Here is a 21,228-nt window from a genome sequence, read left to right as displayed (position 1 = left end):
GAACTCAATGTAAAGCTTTTACATCTTAGTGGAAATAACACAACTAAAAAAGTCCTTGGCAGTTTAAGGTCTGCAAGGATTAGTTTTCTTAATTTCCACTTCTTGCTCTTGCAAGAGGGATGGCAAGTATTAATACATACATATACACACACACACACACACACACACACACATATATATATATATATATATATATATATATACACATATATATAATGCAAAGAGTAAAACCAGTCCAGTAACCATTAGCCCAAAGCCAGTGCAACAGGTGACCACAGCAGTTAAATAGCCTTCCAGTATGTCATACCAGCAATCAATGACAGGAGACAGTTTTTACATAAGCCCACTTTTTCTGTTTATTTATTTATTTTTTTCTTTCTTTTATCAGCAGCAGTGCTTGGAACTTGCACTGCTATGAAGTGAAACAAAACAGCATAAAATGCTATTAGTTGTTCCAGCAGTCCAATGACGTCTTTCACTATTTCCACTTTGCTTCCTCACTCAGGAGTACAAATCTGAAGTGGTGATATTTCTGAGAAACACTGATAATTTCAAACTTCATCCTATCACTAAAATTCAAAGCTGTTTTATTTGTTTGGCTTTATATCTATTTTGGAAATAAAGATGTTCTTTTAAATGGATTCACTTATTTACTGCTTGTCAGTATAGTAAATGGATTCGCTTATTCACTGGTTACCATTATAGTTTTGGCATGGCAAAAGCCACTATTTGCTTGAACAGAGTTAAAAATAAAACAATCACTAAGTAAAAAAAAATATATATAAAACAATATGGTGCTTATTCCAAACAACAGAACTAAAACTAAAGGCAGCCATGGTTACACTGGTTGCCAAACTGTAGCAGAAATGTTTATTTACATGCCATTTGCTATCAATGATAGAAAGAGCAGTGCAATGGGAACAAAACCTTCTACAACTCATAGTGATACAAACTACAAAAATACTACGTGACAATGATTCTGTTGAGTAATAACAGTCTTGTTTAACGGACATGATCAAAGCTAACAAAGCTTTCTAATGGAGAAAGTACAGGTACAACACGGTACTCACAATTACTGCTGATGTATGAACATTAAAGACCACTGCTGAAATACATTCATAACATGGATTGGATTCCATATGGCACACTTTGAAGGGTTTGATTTGGAGTTCTTTAGTTTGACATAATGCAGATGATTTTGACAATTAGCAACTGGCTGCCCTATGTTACCTGGTGCTTGATAACTGATATGTGCTGAGGTGCTGAGAGAATGGTGCCTGGTTTTCCATTGCTGAGGAACCGATTTCCTTCATGACTGCTGACATTTTGATGCACCATCTCCGAAGGATCAACTGCTTTTGATCTCTACAATGGATTATTGAGTGGGATTCCCAAATGCAGATTCATTCTGACATTCCGGCAGTGCATTCCGAAGAAAACTTATTTACGTTTTGCATCACTTAGTGATGGCCTTTACTATCGCCTCAGCTTGATTATTATGAAATCGAAATCTTGGACTTTGCAGAATTTTACAAGCTAATCAATATACTCTAGTTTGTTCACATACCTTGTTAATTTATTTCCTGCCCTTCCCCTTTAATTCACTATAACTTATTTCACTTCTTTAATTTCTTTTCCTCAACCCAGCTATGCTGGTGTACTGTAATAAAGCCCTTCTTACAAACCAGTTTAGTAGCTTAGGAGTTGTAAGAGCTGGCATGAGGTGGGAGAAGACTGATGATGGAATGCTTGCTTGCTTCTCTCCAGGGAGGAGGGACAGAAGTGTACCTCTGGGGCAGATTTCTCAAGGAGGTGACTGAAGATCACAAACACTCAGTGTCCAGACTCCACTGCAAGAAAAATCCTAGACATGCTACTCACCATATGCAGTGGGAATGGACAGGGCTTAAGAATTTAGCCGCATATTCCCTGACAGTAGGTGATGGTACCACCGAGGCATCCCTGTTCTCCAAGGAAGAATGAATGGCTCCTAAGGGGTCTCATGTTCCTGCCAAAAAATGAATGACTCAACTAGATAGACAAGGTAAGGTTGATGGTCAGTGGAGAACTGGAAACAAATAATGAAATTGTTTTATTTACTACTGTTATGTCACGACCATGTCTGGCTAAAGTCAGGATAATAAAAATTATGGCAACAAGGACTTGCTTCAAGTGAATGTCAGTTTTCAGAAAAGATCTGAAGAATGTCCTGTCATCCCTAATGGGGACAAAGTTATGTCCATCATGATGGCCAACTGCAGAAAATCCAGCAACCAAGAACAGAATAGTCATTTAATAATTTTACCAACAAATGCTCCTGTTTATGATTTAAGACATGAATAATCATAAACATTTCACTCACCAAATATCCAATGCCATACTGCTTGTATCTTACTATCCATATTCATAATCAAAAGCTTCCAGTTACTTCAATTTGTTTTATGTTTTATTTAGTTTCTTCCCACATATCTTCAGTTGCCATAACATAATCCCTTTTAATCAATACATCTAAATGCCTTGTCTTACGATGGCTCCATTCAGTATTGCTATTGCAGAACCAGATAATGCATGGGTACATAGTTTTCTGCTAGTCTTTGTTTCATCTTCCTTTTTTATATCCTGAAGAGACTTGAATCTGTTCCAATATGTTCTACAACAGTGAAATGTCCTTTTCTAGATTTATCAAACAGAAAAAAGTACAGTTGTGTACACTTACCATAAATGCAGATGTTCGAGTGTATTCACTGTTGAGTCATCACATTTGGGTTATCTGCTTGCAGTAGCCCTCAGTCGGCCTGATTAACAAAGTCTTGGGTCCTGCGTTGGTTTGCTGTACCTTTTCCATGACGTCAGGTCATCAGGGGTATAAAACATGCAGCTGACACTATTACATCAGTTTTTCTTGTCCCAGATGTCAGGTGCCCCCCTAATGGGAAGCAATTAAATCTATAAATATACAAAGTTACGCCTCCAACAAAAAAGCAAATACACCAAAAAGCCTTTGAGCATAGCAAAGGAGAGCAGAGGTATAGCCAAAAAAAGTAAGGGGGCTGGAGGGAGGGTAACCAGGACTGCAACAGTGAATACACTCGAACATCTACATTTATGGCAAGTGTACACAACTGTACTATGTTCTTCATGTTTCACTGCTGCAGTCATCACATTTGGGTAGATTCCAAAAGTTTAAAGATGGGAGGAGGAATTTGGATAGCATTAAGACCAGCTATAAGGCCCTGCAAAAATGCAGTGGCAAAGCCAGCTCTGGATTTAGAGAAAATTGGCAGAGGTAATGCATGGTGAAAGTATGTACAGAACTTCAGGTAGCAGCTTCTAGGATGTCCCTAGTAGGGACGCCTCTGAGAAAGGCTGTAGAGGTAGATGCAGCCCTGGTTGAGTGGGGTCTGATCCCCTGTGGGATAGGTTTTCCATGGTGCTTGTAGCAGAAATGAATGCTGTGGCCTATCCATTTGGAAATGGTTTGCTTTGAAATAGCCTTCCCCTCTGCTCCTGCAGCAAATGCCACCAGCATTTGTTCAGATTTCCTTTGAGGCTTAGTCCTGTCCAAGTAAAATCTAAGTTGTCTGTGCACATCTAAGGAGTGCAGTATCTGTTCCCCTTTGTTCTGTGGAATAGGAAAGAAGGTTGGCAAATGAATGGACTGATTAAGGGCCACACTTGATACCACCTTGGGCATGAAGGAGAGACTGGTCCTGACGGACACCCTATCCGCATGAAAGATGGTGAAAGGCTCCACTGCCATAAGGGCCTGTAATTCAGATACCATTCTTGCTGAAGTGATTGCTAAAAGGAAAGCTGTATTCCAAGAAAGGAATTTTAAGTATGCAGTAGCAACTGGCTCGAAAGGAGGAAGATTGAGTTTCTCCAATACAAAGTTAAGATCCCAGGCTGGAGTTGGAGCTCTCCTGGGTGGGCGAAAATTTTTGGCCCCTCTGAGGAACTGCTTGAGCAGTGGATGAGAGAAGAGAGGAGGTTCTGTGTTATAATGAGCTGAAATGGCTGAGGCGTGAATTTTGATGGAAGAGAAAGACAGGCCCTTGTGAAGCATCTCAGTTAAGTAAAATCTGAGGCAAATTGGGCACTGCTGTGCTCATCCCTTGAGACTGGTTCCAGGCAGAGAATCGTTTCCATTTTTCAGCATAAGATTTTCTAGTACTAGGCCGCCTTGTCTCTAAAATGATATCGATCACTGGTTGACTGAGGGATGGTAAAGGAGAGATTAGGTAATTAGCCAGGCTGCTAGGTTCAGTGTTTGAAGCTGAGGGTGCAGAATCTGGTTCGCCTGCTGAGACAACAGGGTAGGAGACTGAGGCAGGTACCATGGGGCCAACAGTGACACACTGTGCAAGAGGGGGTACCAGTCTTGGCGTGGCTAGTCTGGGACAATCAAAATTGTCCCTTGTTTGTCTTGTTTGATCTTTAGTAGTACTTTGGAGAGCAGAGGCAGAGGAGGAAAGGCATAAACTGATACGTTTTTCCAGCTAAAGGACAGAGCATCAACTTTCCAAGCTTCTTTGTGGGGAGTCCTTGTGCAAAATTTGTCCAATTGATAGTTCTGGGGGGAGGCAAATAGGACTATATCTGGGCGCCCCCCATTTGCTTGTCAACATGTTGAAAATCCTTGGTTCCAGTTTCCACTCGTGTAGGTCTATGAGGTTCTGCTTAGTCCGTCTGCCAGTGTATTTAGTTTTCATGGCAGGAATTGAGCTTGTAGATGCACTGGTAGCTCAGGGCTGTGTTCCACAATGCCATGGCTAATCTGCAGAGGGGGTAAGAATGTGTACCCCCTACTTGTTTATGTACCACATAACAGTTGTGTTGTCCATCTTTACCACTAATTGTCCTGGAAGAATGTGGTCCTTGAAAGCTATCAGAGCAATCTGTACAGCTAATATTTCTTTTTGACATGCAGGTGCATTTGACTTGGGTCCCATTTGCCCTGAATGCACTTCCCTGCCAGGTGAGCCCCCCATGCATAGTCTGATGAGTATCTTGTTAGGGTTTGGGCGGCACAGGGTAGTGTGAATGGTAGTCCCTTGTTTTGGTGACAGGCCTCTGCCCACCAAAGGAACTCTAGGCGTAGGGAAGGTATGATAGGAATCATTGCTTCTAGATCCTGAGAATGTTGACACCATAGGCTTTTTAGATACCATTGTAGTTTCCTCATATGCAGTCTTGCATATTGAATTAGAAGAATGCAGGAGGCCATGAACCCCGGGCATTGAAGTATTTGCCTTGTAGATAGCAGGGTTTTTGTGGCCACTTGTTTGAAGTAGGTTGTCAAATTACTTTGTTTCTCTGGCGTGAGGAAAGCCATCTGGGAAGTTGTATTCAAGCTTGCTCCCTATAATTTGTTGATAGGGTACCAGGTGTGATTTCTTTTCATTTATGGTGTACCCCAGACAAGTTAGCACCCTTTGTACAAAGACCAGATGATTCAAAAGTATGTCCTGGCTATCTTCCTAAATTAGACAATCGTCCAGGTATGGGTATATTTGAATACTTCTTTGCCTGCAAAATGCAATGACTGGAGCTAGGCACTTTGTGAATACACTGGGCGCAGTAGATAAGCCAAAGGGCAGTGCAAACAAAGTACAGTTGTGTACACCTTCCATAAATGTAGATGTTTGAGTGTATTCACTGTTGCAGTCATTACATTTGGGTAATCTGCTGGTAGGCTGCACTCAGTCAGCCTGATTAACAAAGTCTTGGGTCCTGCATCAGTTGCTGTCCCTTCTTCCATGTCGTCAGGGGTATAAAACAAGCAGCAGACACCATTACATCAGTTTTTCTTGTATAAAATATATAAAATTTAAAAGCACATACACCAAAAACGATTTTAAGCATAGTAAAAGAAAGGAGAGGTATAGTAAGAGAAAAACAGGGGGCTGGAGGGTGGGTAACCAGGACTGCAACAGTGAATACACTCGAACATCTACATTATGGTAAGTGTACACAACTGTACTATGTTCTTCGTGTTTCACTGTTGCATTCATTACATTTGGGTAGAATCCCAAAGCTATGGTTGGGAGGATGGATTTATACAGAATTAGGAGCAGCTATAAGGCCCTGCAGGACAGCAGTGGCAAAGTCAGCTCTGGATTTAGAGAAGAGAGGTAAATGGTAATGTTCGGTGAATGTATGAACTGAGCTCCAGGTATCAGCTTCTAGAATGTCTCTGGTAGGAACCCCTCTGAGAAAGGCTGCAGAAGTAGATGCAGCCCTGGTGGAAGGAGACCTGATCTCCTTGGCGATAGGTTTACCATGGTATGTATAGCAGTAACGAATACAATGGCTTATCCATTTGGAAATAGTCTGCTTTGAAATAGCCTTTCCCTCTGCCCCTGCAACTAATGCTACCAATAGTTGTTCAGATTTTCTTAGAGATTTTGTCCTGTTTAAGTAGAATCTAAGTTGTCTGTGTACATCCAATGATGCAGAATCCGCTCACCCATGTTCTGTGGATTGGGGAAGAAATTTGGCAGATGAATGGTCTGATTAAGAGCCACACTGGATACCACCTTAGGCATGAAAGATGGATTGGTCCCGAGAGCCACTCTGTCCGGATAAAAAATAATGAAAGGCTCCACTGCCATAAGAGCTTGTAATTCTGAAATCCTTCTTGATGAAGTGACTGCTAAAAGGAAAGCTGTTTTCCAGGAGAGAAATTTTAGGTCTGCAGTAGCAGCTGGCTCAAAAGGAGGGAGAGTGAGTTTGTCCAAAAAACAAATTGAGGTCCCATGCAGGAGCTGGTACTCTCCTGGGAGGTCTTAAGTTTTGGTCCCTCTGAAATATTGCTTTAGCAGAGAATGAGAGAAGAGGGGAGGTTCTGTGTTATAATGAGCTGAAATAGCAGAAGCATGGATTTTTATGGAAGAAAAGGATAGGCCATTGTGAAGCAACTCAGTTAAGTATTGCAGAATCTGAGGAATATTGGGCATTGCTGTGCTTATTCCTTGTGATTGGCTTCAGGCACAGAATATCTTCCATTTGTCAGCATAAGATTTTCTAGTGCTAGGTCTTCTAGCCTCCAAAACGACATCCATGACTGGTTTGCTGAGGGATGCCAAGGGTGAAATTAGTTGATTACCCATGCTGCAAGATTCAAACTTTGGAGCTGAGTGTGCAGAATTTTGTAGTTCTGCTGAGACAGTAGCAAAGGTGTCTGAGGCAGGTGCCACAGAGGAAGGTGTGACACATTGTGCAGGAGTGGGTACCAGTGCTGGCGAGGCCAGTGTGGAGCAATCAGAATCATTTTTGGTTTGTCCTGTTTGACTTTTAGTAGAACTTTGGAGAGCAGAGGCAGAGGGGGGAAAAGCATAGACTGATAGGTTTTTCCAGTTGGCATCCACTTTCCAAGCATTTTTGTGATGAATTCTTGTGCAGAATTTGTCCAATTGAAAGTTCTGGGGTGAGGCAAAAAGATCTATGTCTGGGTTCCCTCATTTGCGTGTCAACATGCTGAAAACTTGTGGTTCCAGTTTCCAATCGTGTGGGTCCTTTAGATTTCTGATTAGTTCGTCCGCCAGAGTATTTAGCTTTCCTGGCAGGAATTGAGCTTGTAGTTGTATCTGATAGCCACAATGCCATGGCTAGTCTGCAAAGGGGTAGGAATGTGTACCTCCCCCTGCTTGTTTATGTACCACATAACTGCGGTGTTGTCTGTCTTTATCAGTAGCTGTCCTGGATGAAGGTAGTCCTTGAAGGCTGTCAGAGCATTCTGTACAGCTAGCATCTCTTTCTGATTGATATGTAGGTGAATTCGATTTGGGCTCCATTTGCCCTGAATGCACTTCCCTGCCAGATAAGCCCCCCAAGCATAGTCTGATGCGTCTGTTGTTAGGGTTTGGGCAGCAGGGGGTAGAGTGAATGGCAGTCCCTTGTTTTGGTGGCAGGCCTCTGCCCACCATAGGAACTCTAGTTGTAGGCAAGGTATAACAGGAATCATTGTTTCCAGGCTGTGACAATGTTGACTCCATAAACTTTTTAAGTACCACTGAAGTTTCCTCATATGCAGTCTTGCATATGGAATTAGAAGAATGCAAGAGGTCATTTACCACAAGGCCTATAGAATTTGTCTTGCAGATAGCAGGGTTTTTGTGGCCACCTGTTTGAAGTAAGTCATCAATTGAATTTGCTTCTCTGGTGTAAGGTAAGCCATCTGCGCAGTTGTATTCAAGCTTGCACCCAGGAATGTAATTTTTTGAGAGGGTACCAATTGCGATTTCTTTTCGTTTATGGTGTACCCTAGACAAATTAGAACCCTTTTTACAAATGCCAGATGCTTTAGAAGAATTTCCTTGTTTTCTGTCTGAATTAGACAATCGTCCAGGTATGGATATATTTGAATATTTCTTTGCTTGCAAAATGCAATTACTGGTGCCAGGCACTTTGTGAAGACCCTGGGCGCAGTAGATAAGCAAAAGGGCACTGCAGAGAAAGTACAGTTTTGTACCTACCATAAATGTAGATGTTCGAGTGCTAATACAGCTGCAGTAATCACAGATGGGTTTTCAGCCGTCAGGCGGTCCCTCGGTTGGCCGAATTCCAAAGTCTTGGTCCGGCGTCGGTTGTCGTCGCTTACTCTTCTGACGTCAGGAAGGCCAGAGTATATAAGACACAGCCGATGCCATGTTCTTCAGTCTTTCTTGCCCCAGATGTCAGGTGCCCCCAAAAGGAAGGCAATACATAAATAAAGCTTATCAACATATGCAAGCAATGCAATGTAATGCAAAATCAGTGTAAGCAAGCAAATAAAACATAGCAGGATAACCCAGTCAGGTGGTATGAAGAGGTTGTTAGGCCCCATGCCCTTACCAAGTGGGGAAGGAGGGAGGGAAACCTGTACTGCAGCTGTATTAGCACTCGAACATCTACATTTATGGTAGGTACAAAACTGTACTATGTTCATTGTGCATACAGCTGCAGTAATCACAGATGGGTAGAGTCCCAAAGCTATGCATAGGGTGGTAGGTACTATGAGGAACTGGGTTGAGCCAGAATGCCCTGCAAAACAGCAGTGGCAAAGCCTGCTCTTGTTCTGGAATATAAGGGCAGGTGGTAGTGTTTTGTGAAGGTATGTACAGAACTCCAAGTGGCTGCCTCCAAAATATCCTTAGTAGGAACACCTCTGAGGAAGGCTGTAGAGGTGGCTGTGGCCCTGGTGGAGTGAGATCTGATACCAGTAGGGACAGATTTCCCATGATAGGAATAACAAAACCGTATGCAGTGGCCAATCCACTTGGAAATGGTCTGTTTGGTAACTGGTTTCCCTTGAGCCCCTACGGCATAGGACACAAAAAGTTCTTCTGATTTCCTGAAGGACTTTGTTCTGTCCAAATAGTAACGTAGCTGCCTATGGATGTCTAAAGAGTGAAGCAGCCTCTCCCTTTGTTTTGAGGGTTAGGATAAAAGGTAGGTAGGTGTATGGCTTGATTAAAGGCAACCCTGGATACGACTGTTGGCATAAAAGAAGGGTAGGTAGAAGGGAAACCCTGTCCTGATGGAAGATGAGGAAGGGCTGCACCGCCATGAGGGCCTGTAGTTCAGAAACCCTACGAGCTGAAGTGATGGCCAGAAGGAAAGCTGTTTTCCAGGACAAATATTGCAGATCTGTTGAGGCAGCAGGTTCAAAGGGAGGCAATGTTAATTTTTCTAGTATGTAATTAAGGTCCCAGGCTGGTATTGGTTGCTTCCTTGGATGTCTTATATTCTTAGCCCCTCTGAGGAACTGCCATAGGAGAGGGTGAGAGAATAAAGGAGGATCCGTGTTGAATTCTGCAGAAATGGCTGAGGCATGTATTTTAATGGAAGAAAATGAAAGTCCACTGTTCAGCAGTTCAGCTAGGTACTGTAAAACCTGAGGCAAGCTCAATTTTCTAGGGTCCTGGCCTCTTTTCTCATTCCAACAGCAAAACCGCTTCCATTTTGCGGAGTAAGCTTTTCTAGTAGATGGTCTTCTGGCCTCCAAAATGACATCCTGCACCTCCTTGGAGAGTAGGGTCTGCTGTGGTGTTAAGGAATTTTCCATGCAGTGAGGTTGAGTGTTTTCAGCTGACTGTGAAGGGTTTTGTAGCTGTTCTGAGTCAGCAGAAGAGGTATTAGAGGCAGGGACCAGGGAGGAGTATGTGTTAGGCTCCTCAGGAGTGGATACCAGTGTTGCCTTGGCCAATCTGGAGCAATCAGTATCATCCTCGGTTTGTCTGTTCTTGCTTTCAAAAGCACCTTGGGCAGAAGAGGCAGAGGTGGGAATGCATAAACTGTCCATGCTGTCCAACTGAATGAAAGGGCGTCCACTTTCCAGGCCTTTGGATGGAAGGTCCTTGAACAAAACTTTTTCAATTGGTGGTTCCTGTGGGAGGCAAAAAGATCTATGTCTGGCCTCCCCCGCGCTTGGATTATCTCTGTAAACACCCGAGGATGTAACTTCCATTCGTGTGGATCTGTCATATTCCTGCTTAGAGTGTCTGCCAGTGTGTTTTCCAGTCCTGGCAAGTACTGTGCTTGAAGTTCGATTTGTCTTTCCAGAGCCAAGTTTCAAAGAGTCATGGCTAGTCTGCACAAGGGGTATGAATGTGTTCCTCCTTGTTTGTTTATGTACCACATTACTGTGGTGTTGTCTGTTCTTATCAGTAATTGTCCTGGATGCAGGAAGTCCTTGAAAACTGTAATTGCATTTATTACTGCTAGCATTTCTTTTTGATTGATGTGAAGGTGCTTTTCCTTTTGGGACCATCTGCCCTGAATGCACCTGTCCTTCATGTGCGCCCCCCAGGCGTAATCTGAGGCGTCTGTGGTTATAACTTGTTTTGCTTGAGGCTTGCAGAATGGAAGGCCTGTGTTCACTTGACATGCTTGGGCCCACCATAGAAATTCTTTTTTGCAAACATGGAACTATTGTTATAATGGCTTCCAAACTGTGACTGTGTTGAGACCATAGATTTTTTAGGTACCATTGAAGTTTCCTCATATGCAGCTTTGCACATGGGATTAGAAGAATGCAAGATGCCATGAATCCCAGAGCCTGCAGGATTTTCCTTGCAGTAAGCCTGGTACTTTTTGGTAGTGTTTTGAAGTACTGAGATAGTTGCCCTTTTTTTTTTTTTTTGGCGTAAGATATGACATCTGGGTGTTTGTGTCCAAGCTGGCACCCAGGAAGGTTATTTTCTGAGATGGTGTTAGCCTTGATTTCTCCTTGTTGATGGTGTATCCCAGAGAAAGCAGTAACCGTGTCACATATGCCAGATGTTCCAGTAGTATGTGTTTGCTGTCCGCTTGGATCAGGCAGTCGTCCAGATAAGGGTAAATTTGTATCCCTTGAAGTCTGCAATAGGTAATCACTGATGCCAGGCACTTTGTGAATACTCTGGGCGCAGTAGATAAGCCAAAGGGCAATGCAGAGAATTGATAGTGGATTGAACCTGCAAGAAATCTGAGGTATCTTCTGCAGCTTTGTCTGATTGGGACATGCAGGTATGCCTCCTTGAGGTCCAATGTTACCAGCCAAAACTCCTTGCCCAGCATGGGAAGAAGTTGCTGTAATGTGAGCATCTTGAATTTTGGTGCAGTAGAAATGTGTTTAGGATGGATAAGTCCAGAATGGGTCTCCAGTCGGTTCCTTTTCTTGGTACCAGAAAGAGTCTTGAATAAAAACCTTGACCTTGTTGGTGCGTAGGAACCGTTTGTATAGCTCTCATGTTTAGGAGCTTTGAAATTTGCAGTTGTGCCTCTGCCCTTTGATTTTGTGGCAGGTTTGGCATGCCTCTCATTTTTGGAAGAGTGTGAAATTGAAATTTGTAGCCTCTGTTTATAATGTCCAGTATCCATTTGTCTGTTGTGACAATATGCCAATTGCTTGCAAATAATGCTAGTTTCCCTCCCAAAGGTGCTGCCAGCTGAGACTTGCTTGGCATGGAAATGAGGGAGTCATTGGGTTTGCTTCCTGTATTGTTGTGCACTGTCTTCACCACCTCTTGGTGCTGGAGATTGCCATTGTCTGCCTCTATATGATCCTTGTGATTGCCCTCTACCCCTTGTGCGTCTGTATCTACCTCTTTGGGGCTTGTCAGTGGCTGGAAAGGACCAGTTTTTTGAAGGCCAATTTCTGCTAAAATGTGGTGGTTGGACCTGTAAGAAAGCTTTGACAGTTTGCATAGATTTGGCTTTTTCTTCCATTTTCCGTAGTATCTCCTCAGCATTACCACCAAATAGTACATCCTTCTGTAAAGGAGCATCAAGAAGTTTAGCTTTCACATGATCAGGCAAACTTCGTTCCCTAAGCCAGGCATGTCTGCGAATGACTGATCCTGTAGCAGCCGCTCTACTGGAAGCCTCTAGGGCATCATAACCACATTGTAAGGTGTGTTTACCCACTTGCTTCACACTATGCATCATATCCTGTAACTCTTTTAAATCTGGTTGTTCAGGTTGAGACATTTTGTTCCTTAATTGTGATAACAGGTACTGTTGATATTTAATCATATGAAACTGACAGTTTAAGGCCTTCATGGCAAGGGTGGCCGAGGTATATACCTTTTTACCCCACCTTTCTAGAGATCTGGATTCCCTTTCTGCAGGAAGTGGATTCTTGGCAGTGGAGGCCTTTAATCCCTTGGGGCCTTGTGAAATGGTTTCAGGGTCAGCATTATGGCCTTTGTAGAGAAATTGGTGAGAGCTGGGTACTCTGTAATACCTATCAGGTTTTACTGGTGCAGGAGGCAGAGAATCAGGGTTAAGGCAAGCCTCCGAATAGACATCATCCAGTACCTCCAAAACAGGGGGTATAGCCAGAGGTCTCTGCTGAGGTAACCAAAGAAATTCCGTAAGTCTTTTCTTGGAATCTGAAAAATCTTGGCCTTCCCAATGGAAGTGTTCCCTCAAGGTGTGCAAGGTTTCCCCAAAAGAAAAATCCTCAGGAGGGGATACAGAAGGAATGGACTGTTCTGCATCCGAATCCTCAAAGGGGGAGTAAGAGTGTTCCTCTGCATCAGAATGTTCTGACAAAATGGATCCCTGATCAGAAGAGGGAGATTCTTCCTCCACTCTGGGTCTCTTGTCAGGAGGGGGCTGAGAACCTCTGATAAGAAGTAATTAGATCCTCAGCCATCTTAAGCATCTGTTTCTTAGGCATGGGTCCAGGGGATGGGCCCTGTGCAACAGGCCTCATGGGATGCCTAGCTGCTTTGGATTTAGTGAAGGCCTCAATAGAAAAAGAAGATGAGGGCCTAAATACACCATGGGTGGAGGTGGACCTGTCCACATTAGTAGGCTCGACATTAGCAGGGGCTTCGGTTGTAGTCTGAGAAAGGGCCGAGGACCCAGTGGTCTCGAGTACAGGGGACACCGCCAAAGGAGTGTCGTCGGTAGTCAGGGACTGCAAAGGCATCTCACTGAGAACCGGACCACGTGTAGCCTGTTTTGGCGTGGTGTCGGCGGGGACCGCGGGCCTCGCGTGTCGGTCCTTTTCCTTGCGTTTTTTGGTCAAAACGGTAGTCGGAGTGTCCGACGACATTTTATAGTCAAAAGCTTTACCAAAGTAGTGTTGGCGAACTCGCCCGCTTGATCGTCGCTTATTGAAGGTAGCGCCAGCGACAGCCGAGACGCCGTGGTCTGGGCCCAAACAAGGTATGCAAAGGGAATGGAAATCCTTATGCGGTATTTGCTTCCCACAAGAAATACAATTATTAACTTTTTCTGACATCGGTCTGAGGCAAGAAAAGTTTCAACGGGTACTTAGCTTTAATGAAGACTTTGGTTCCAATTATTTTCGTAATTCAGGAGCTGGCCGACCGGCACTTGCGAACTGCTTCTGCTTCGGGCACCGCGTGGCAAAAAAGACTGAAGAACATGGCGTCGGCTGTGTCTTATATACTCTGGCCTTCCTGACGTCAGAAGAGTAAGCGACGACAACCGACGCCGGACCAAGACTTTGGAATTCGGCCGACCGAGGGACCGCCTGACGGCTGAAAACCCATCTGTGATTACTGCAGCTGTATGCACGATGAACATCTGGTAATGCAAGTAGCCTGCTTTGAAGTGGAGGTATCTTCTGCAAGATTCCCTGATTGGGATATGCAGGTAAGCCTCTGTTAAGTCTAATTTTACCAACCAGGCATCTTTGCCTAGCATAGGTAGCAACTGTTGAAGAGTCAGCATCTTGAATTTTGGTATGTCCAGAAATGTGTTTAGAGTGGATAAGTCCAAAATTGGACGCCATGATTTGTCTTTTCTGGGTACCAGGAAAAGTCTGGAATAGAAACCTTGTCCCTTTTCCTCTTCTTGTACTGGTTAAATAGTCCCCGTGTTCATGAGGGACAGAACTTGTTTCTGGGCCTCTACCCACTGATTTGGGGGCAGATCTGGCCATCCATTTGGGATTGGCAAAATGTGGAAGTGAAATCTGTATCCCTGGGATACTATATTTAAAACCCATTTGTCCTGAGTAATAAGTTGCCAGTTTCCTGCATGAAGTGCTAGTTTCCCACTCAAAGGGGCGGCTAAGAGGTAAGTGCTTGGTGATCATAGAGGGAAGTCATTGAGACTGTTTACCATAAGGAGGTGCCTTGTTGCTTCCAGATTTGGAGGTGGAGGCACCCCATTGTTTTGTTCTAAAAGTTCCTTGTGACTGAAACCTGGAGCCTTTGGAATGTCTTGATTTGACTTGAACGGCTCTCGAGGGGACGGGAAAGGACCAGTTCTTAGTAGGCCAGTGCCTACTAAATCTTGGAGGTTGCACTTGTAAGAAATCTTTCACAGTTTGCATAGATTTAGTTTTATCTTCCATCTTTTTTAATACTTCTTCAGCCTTATTACCAAAGAGACGGTCCTGTTTTAAGGGAGCATCCAACAATTTTGCTTTAACACGGTCAGGCAGAGTTTGCTCTTTGAGCCAAGCATGCCTTCTTAGTACAGATACAGTTACATCAGCCCTGCAAGAGGCCTGCAAGGAATCAAAACCACATTGCAAAGTATGTTTTCCAACTTGTTCAGCTGAATGTAATAAATCCTGCAATTCTTTATTTTCCACACAGTCAGAGATTAACATCATTTTCTGTTTAAGTAGTCCCATGATATGCTGTTGATATTTAAGCATATGAAATTGATAGTTTAAAGCCCTGATTGCCAAGGTTGCAGACGTGTAAACCTTCTTTCCCCATCCATCCAGCGCCCTGGAATCTTTATCAGAAGGGGTAGGATTTTTGGCAGAAGAGGCCTTAATGCCCTTGGGACCCTGAGAAATGGTTTCAGGATCAGCAACAGGGTTTTTGAAAAGGAATTTATGGGAGTCAAGGACACTGCATTATCTGTCTGACTTAGAAGGAGCCGGAGGCAGAGAATCAGGAGTCATACTAGATTCTGAAAAAACATCAACAGTGTCTAGAACAGGAGGTATAGCCCAAGGCCTATGCTGAGGAAGAAGAAGAAAATCCCTAAGTCTCTTTTTAGATTCAGAGAAATCCTAACTTTTCCAGTGGAAATGTTCCATTAAGGCATGTAAAGTTTCCTCAAAAGAAAAATCCACAGGGGGAGAGGCAGAAGGAATGGAATCCTCTGCATAAGAGTCCTCATAAGTAGGGATAGACAAATCCTGTTCATTAGAAGAGTCAGAAGAAATAGAATCCTGTTCAGAAGATTCATAATCAATGTCTTGCCTAGGCCTCCTAGAAGGAGGGGGTTTGGCTACCCCTGATCAGAGTAATTAAATCTTCTGCCATTTTGATCATTTGTTTTTTAGGCATAGGGGCCTGCACATGTAGCCCAAGCTTTGGGTATTTAGACATAGATTTAGACTTTGGCCTTAGTTTTGAAGATGGCATCTGTCTAATATGCAAATCTGTAGGCCTGAAAACACCCTCAGAAGACGGTGCTTGCACAGTGGCTCCGGACCCATCTAAGGTAGAAACATCCACGGGTTCCATAATTGAAGCATCTCGTGGCATACCGGACACCGAATGGGTCTCAGTAGAGGCCTACGAATCAGAAGTAGCGGGTATCAGGGGCTGCGAAAGTGCCTCACTGAGTACCAGCGACAGGCTTAAGAAAAGCGTCATCGTCGGTTTTGGACCTCAACGGTCTGTCTCTGTCTTTTTCTTTGCGTTTTTTAGGTATTCCGGTAGTCGGATTGCTAACCGACAACATTTCTGGATAGTTAAATCTTGAACCAAAATATTTAGAAGCAAAAATATACCGATGTTTAATTGTGCGTTGATCAAATTTAACACAAAACTGACAATAAAGCATGTTGTGGTCAGGGCCTAGGCAAGGAATACAGCTGTTGTTGTTGACAGCGGAACTCCAGTCCGCTAATGATTGGTAGTTGATTTTTACGTGGCGAGTTACCAGCCCTGACGCACAACCTTCAACGAAGGTACGCCCATTCACGCATGTCTCCACGCAGAAGACGCTCTAGCTGAGAATCGAACCGGACAGTACAAATGAAAATCCTTATGAGGTATTTGCTTCCCACAAGTAATGCAATTATTAACTTTTACTGACATCAGTAAGGAGCAAGAAAAAGGTTCCCCAATGGGGTACTTAGCTTTTAGTTGAAGACTTAGGTTCTGAAACTCGAAAACGAAAATTTCAGGAGTCGGCCGACCAGCACTTGCGAACTGCTTCTTCTTCGGGCACCGCACGGCAAGAAAGACTGATGTAATGGCGTCAGCTGCATGTTTTATACCCCTGACGACCTGACGTCATGGAAGAAGGGACAGCAACTGACGCAGTACCCAAGACTTTGTTAATCAGGCCGACTAAGGGCTACTGCAAGCAAATAACCCAAATGTGATGACTGCAACAGTGAAACACCACGAACATCAATATCTGCAAACTAAGCTAATGTTTCTTGAATATCATACCATTGAAATCCTTGAACTTAAGAATCTCTTATTTTTTTTTGCTAACAGCTCTAAATATAAAGCAAATAAATGGGAGAGAATACACAATGCCTGTTTTCTCTTATCACAGTTTGACAGGGAGAAACCCTCCCACTTTAATTCTTGATCCCACATCAGTTACAGCCTTAAATTTGTGAATTCCTTATTTTCTTTTCCCGTGGCTCTAAACACAAAGCAAATGGCCCTTGCAGAGTGTGATCTGACTTTACTAATCAAATGAATTCCACTGGCCGTGTGGTGGCAATTAATACAATGTGCTATTCCATTTTCAGATGGTCTGCTTGGATAAGGCAAACCATTTTTTCAGCAAATACCACACAATGTTATTCTAATCTTCTAAATTCTTTACTTATTTCAAGAGGATACCTCAATTGCTAGTGCACATTTAGGGACTGCAGGATTCTTTCCTTTTTGTTTTGAGGTACACACACACAAACAAAAGTTTTGCACTCACCATAACGTTCCATCTGCGTTGTCCATTTTCATTCTTCCTCAACTGTTGGGTTTAGATCCAATCCTCGGATCTGACTCAGCCACTTCTTCCAGCTCGTGGAACAAAAAACGTTCAAGCTCTTACCTTACCATAATGCCCTAGTCACCTGAAATACCTCAGATCTTGTTTGCTGCCCCTTACACCTGCAAAGGAGTAGGAAATAAATAACAGAATCTGGTACTCAAAGGAAAGTACAGTTGTGTACACTTACCATAAATGTAGATGTTCGAGTGTAGTCACTGTTGCAGTCATCACCTGTGGATTATCCATGCTGTGGTAGCCCTTGGCCGGCCCGAATACCGGTCAATATTTTTGTGTCGGCTGCAGTTGCCTGTAGTCTGACGTTAGGTAGTCAGTGCTATAAAGCAAGGCAGCCGATGCCATTACATCAGCTTTTCTTGCCCTAACCCGTCAGAAGCACAAGGAAATATGGTAGAGTGGTCCTGGTGGCTAAAAAGCCACCTTGAGAAGCTTATGTCCCCCTTAAGGGAAGAGGATACAAGGGGGAAGGAGGGAGGGAAACCAGGACTGCAACAGTGAATACACTCGAACATCTACATTTATGTAAGTGTACACAACTGTACTATGTTCTTCGTATTTCATTGTTGTAGTCATCACCTGTGGGAGGATTCCCAAAGCTGAGGAGCAGGCTGGAGGGATTAGTTAGAGACCTAGGAATGGGTCTACATGTCCTGCAGAAAGTACAGTTTTGTACCTACCATAAATGTAGATGTTCGAGTGCTAATACAGCTGCAGTCATAACAGATGGGTTCTCCTGCCGTCAGGCGGGTCTTCGGTCGGCCGAATTCCAAAGTCTAGGTCCGGCGTCGGTTTTCGTCGCTTCTTCCCTGACGTCAGTGCGCCAGGGGTATAAAAGAACCAGCCGACGACATTTTCTTCAGTTTTTCTTGCCCCAGATGTCAGGTGCCCCCAGAAGGAAGGCAATACATAAATTTGTGTGATAAAGCAATGCATTATAATCAAAATACAGTAGTGCAAGCAAATACATCAAGAATAAATACCCCAATCAGGTTGTATAAGGAGGTGTTAGCCAATAGGCCTGTCTTAAGAGGGGAAGGAGGGAGGGAAACCTGGACTGCAGCTGTATTAGCACTCGAACATCTACATTTATGGTAGGTACAAAACTGTACTATGTTCATCGTGCATACAGCTGCAGTCATAACAGATGGGTAGAATCCCAAAGCAAAGAAAGGGGTGGTAGGCACTAGGTGGAACTAGGAGGAGCCAGAATGCCCTGCAAGACTGCAGTGGCAAAGCCTGCTCTAGATTTGGAGTATAATGGAAGGTGGTAGTGGTTGGAGAAGGTATGCACAGAACTCCAAGTGGCTGCTTCCAAAATATCTTTGGTAGGAACTCCTCTGAGAAAAGCTGCAGAGGTAGCCGCGGCCCTTGTGGAGTGAGATCTGATGCCTGTAGGTACAGTTTTGTCATGAAAAGAATAGCAAAAGCGTATGCCGTGGGCTATCCATTTTGAGATAGTCTGTTTGGAAATTGGCTTCCCTTGAGCTCCTATAGCATAGGACACACAGAGCTGATCTGATTTCCTGAAAGGCTTTGTTCTGTCCAAATAATAACGCAGTTGTCTGTGGATGTCCAAGGAATGTAGTAATCTCTCCCCTTTGTTTTGAGGATTAGGATAAAAGGTAGGTAAGTGTATAGCCTGATTCAAAGCTACCCTGGATACCACTTTTGGCATAAAGGACGGGTTGGTTCGTAAGGAAACTCTGCCCTGATGGAAGATGATGAAAGGTTGCACAGCCATGAGAGCTTGCAGTTCCGATACCCTACGAGCTGAAGTAATAGCCAGAAGGAAAGCTGTTTTCCAGGACAAATATTGCAAATCTGATGAGGCAGCTGGCTCAAAAGGAGGCAAGGTCAGTTTTTCTAGTATGAAATTGAGATCCCAAGCAGGTATTGGTTGTTTCCTTGGGGGTTTTAGATTCTTAGCCCCTCTGAAGAACTGTCTTAAGAGGGGGTGAGAGAATAAAGGTGGATCAGTGTTGTATTCTGCAGAAATGGCTGAGGCATGGATCTTGATGGATTAGAAAGAAAGTCCACTGCCTAGCAGCTCAGTTAGATACTGTAATATTTGAGGTAAATTCAGTTTTCCAGGATCCTGGCCCTTTTTCTCATTCCAGACACAAAACCGTTTCCATTTTGCGGTGTAAGCTTTTCTGGTAGATGGCCTTCTGGCCTCCAAAATGACATCCTGCACTTCCTTGGAGAGTAGGGTCTGTTGTGATGCTAAGGAATTTTCCATGCGGCTAGATTGAGTGTTTTTAGCTGACTGTGAAGAGTTTTGAAGCTGTGCTGAGTCAGAAGAAGAGGCATTAGAGGCAGGGTCCATGGTGGGGAATGCGTCAGGCTCCTCAGGAGTGGGTACCAGTGTTGTCTTGGCCAGTCTGGAGCAATGAGAATCATCTTTGGTCTGTCTGCTCTGGTTTTTAATGGAACTTTGGGCAGCAGAGGTAGAGGTGGGAAGGCATAAACTGTCATTGATGTCCAACTGAAAGAGAGAGCGTCCACTCTCCAGGCCTTTGGATGAAAAATCCTTGAACAGAATTTTGTCAATTGGTGATTTTCGTGGGAGGCAAAGACATCTCTGTCTGGCCCTTCCCATGCTTGAATTATCTCTGTAAAGACTTGAGGATGCAACTTCCATTTGTGTGGATCTGTCATATTTCTGCTTAGGTTGTCTGCCAGCGTGTTTTCCTAGCCTGGCAAGTACTGTGCTTGTAGTTCGATTTGTAAGTCCAGGACCAGGTTCCAAAGTGACATGGCCAGTCTGCATAGTGGGTATGAATGGGTTCCTCCCTGTTTGTTTATGTACCACATTACTGTGGTGTTGTCCGTCCTTATCAATAGTTGACCTGGTTGCAGGAGGTCTTTGAAAGCTATAATAGCATTTATTACTGCTAGCATTTCCTTTTGATTGATGTGTAGGTGCTTTTCTTTTTGTGACCATTTGCCCTGAGTGCGCCGATCTGTCATGTGCGCCCCCCCCAGGCGTAGTCCGAGGCATCTGTTGTGATGACTTGATATGCTTGAGGCTTGCTGAATGGGAGACCTTTGTTTGCTTGGCATGCTTGAGCCCACCACAGAAATTCCTTTTGAAGACATGGAATTAGTGGTATTATTGTTTCCAGGCTGTGGCTGTGTTGAGACCATAGGTTTTTCAGGTACCATTGAAGTTTCCTCATATGCAGCTTTGCACATGGGATTAGTAAGATGCAAGATGCCATGAATCCCAGAGCCTGCAGGATTTTCCTTGCAGTCAGCCTGGTGCAATTTGCTAGTGTTCTGAAGTATTGAGTTAGTTGCCCCTGCTTCTCTGGCGTGAGGTAGGCCATCTGGGTGTTTGTGTCCAAGTTGGCACCCAGGAAAATTATTTTCCGAGAGGGTATTACCCTTGATTTCTTTTTGTTGACTGTGTATCCCAGAGAATTCAACAACATTATTACATAAGCCAGATGTTTCAGAAGAATGTGCTTGCTGTCCTCTTGGATCAGGCAGTCGTCCAAATAGGGGTATATATGTATCCCTTGAAGTCTGCAGTAGGCAATTACTGATGCCAGGCATTTCGTGAATACTCTGGGCGCAGTAGATAAGCCAAAGGGCAACGCAGAGAATAGATAATGGGTTGAACCTGCAAGAAATCTGAGGTATCTTCTGCAATTTTGTCTGACTGGGACATGCAGGTATGCCTCCTTGAGGTCCATTGTTACCAGCCAAGACTCCTTGCCCAGCATGGGAAGAAGCTGCTGTAGAGTGAGCATCTTGAATTTTGGTACGAGTAGAAAT

At 43.8% G+C, this 21,228-nt stretch overlaps 1 protein-coding gene across 1 annotated transcript in view; it reads right to left on the bottom strand.

Annotated features, from left to right (window-relative positions):
* Positions 1-21,228, bottom strand: part of CUL4B (cullin 4B) — a 3,236,793-nt gene that overhangs the window by 1,639,076 nt on the left and 1,576,489 nt on the right. The window lies entirely within an intron of this gene.

This window comes from Protopterus annectens, chromosome 15.part0, assembly GCF_019279795.1.
Source record: "Protopterus annectens isolate FY-2018-M chromosome 15.part0, PAN1.0, whole genome shotgun sequence".
In the NCBI taxonomy this organism is placed as follows: domain Eukaryota; kingdom Metazoa; phylum Chordata; order Ceratodontiformes; family Protopteridae; genus Protopterus; species Protopterus annectens.
The sequence above is the reverse complement of the archived record's forward strand: the minus strand, read 5'-3'. Positions and strand labels throughout refer to the sequence as shown.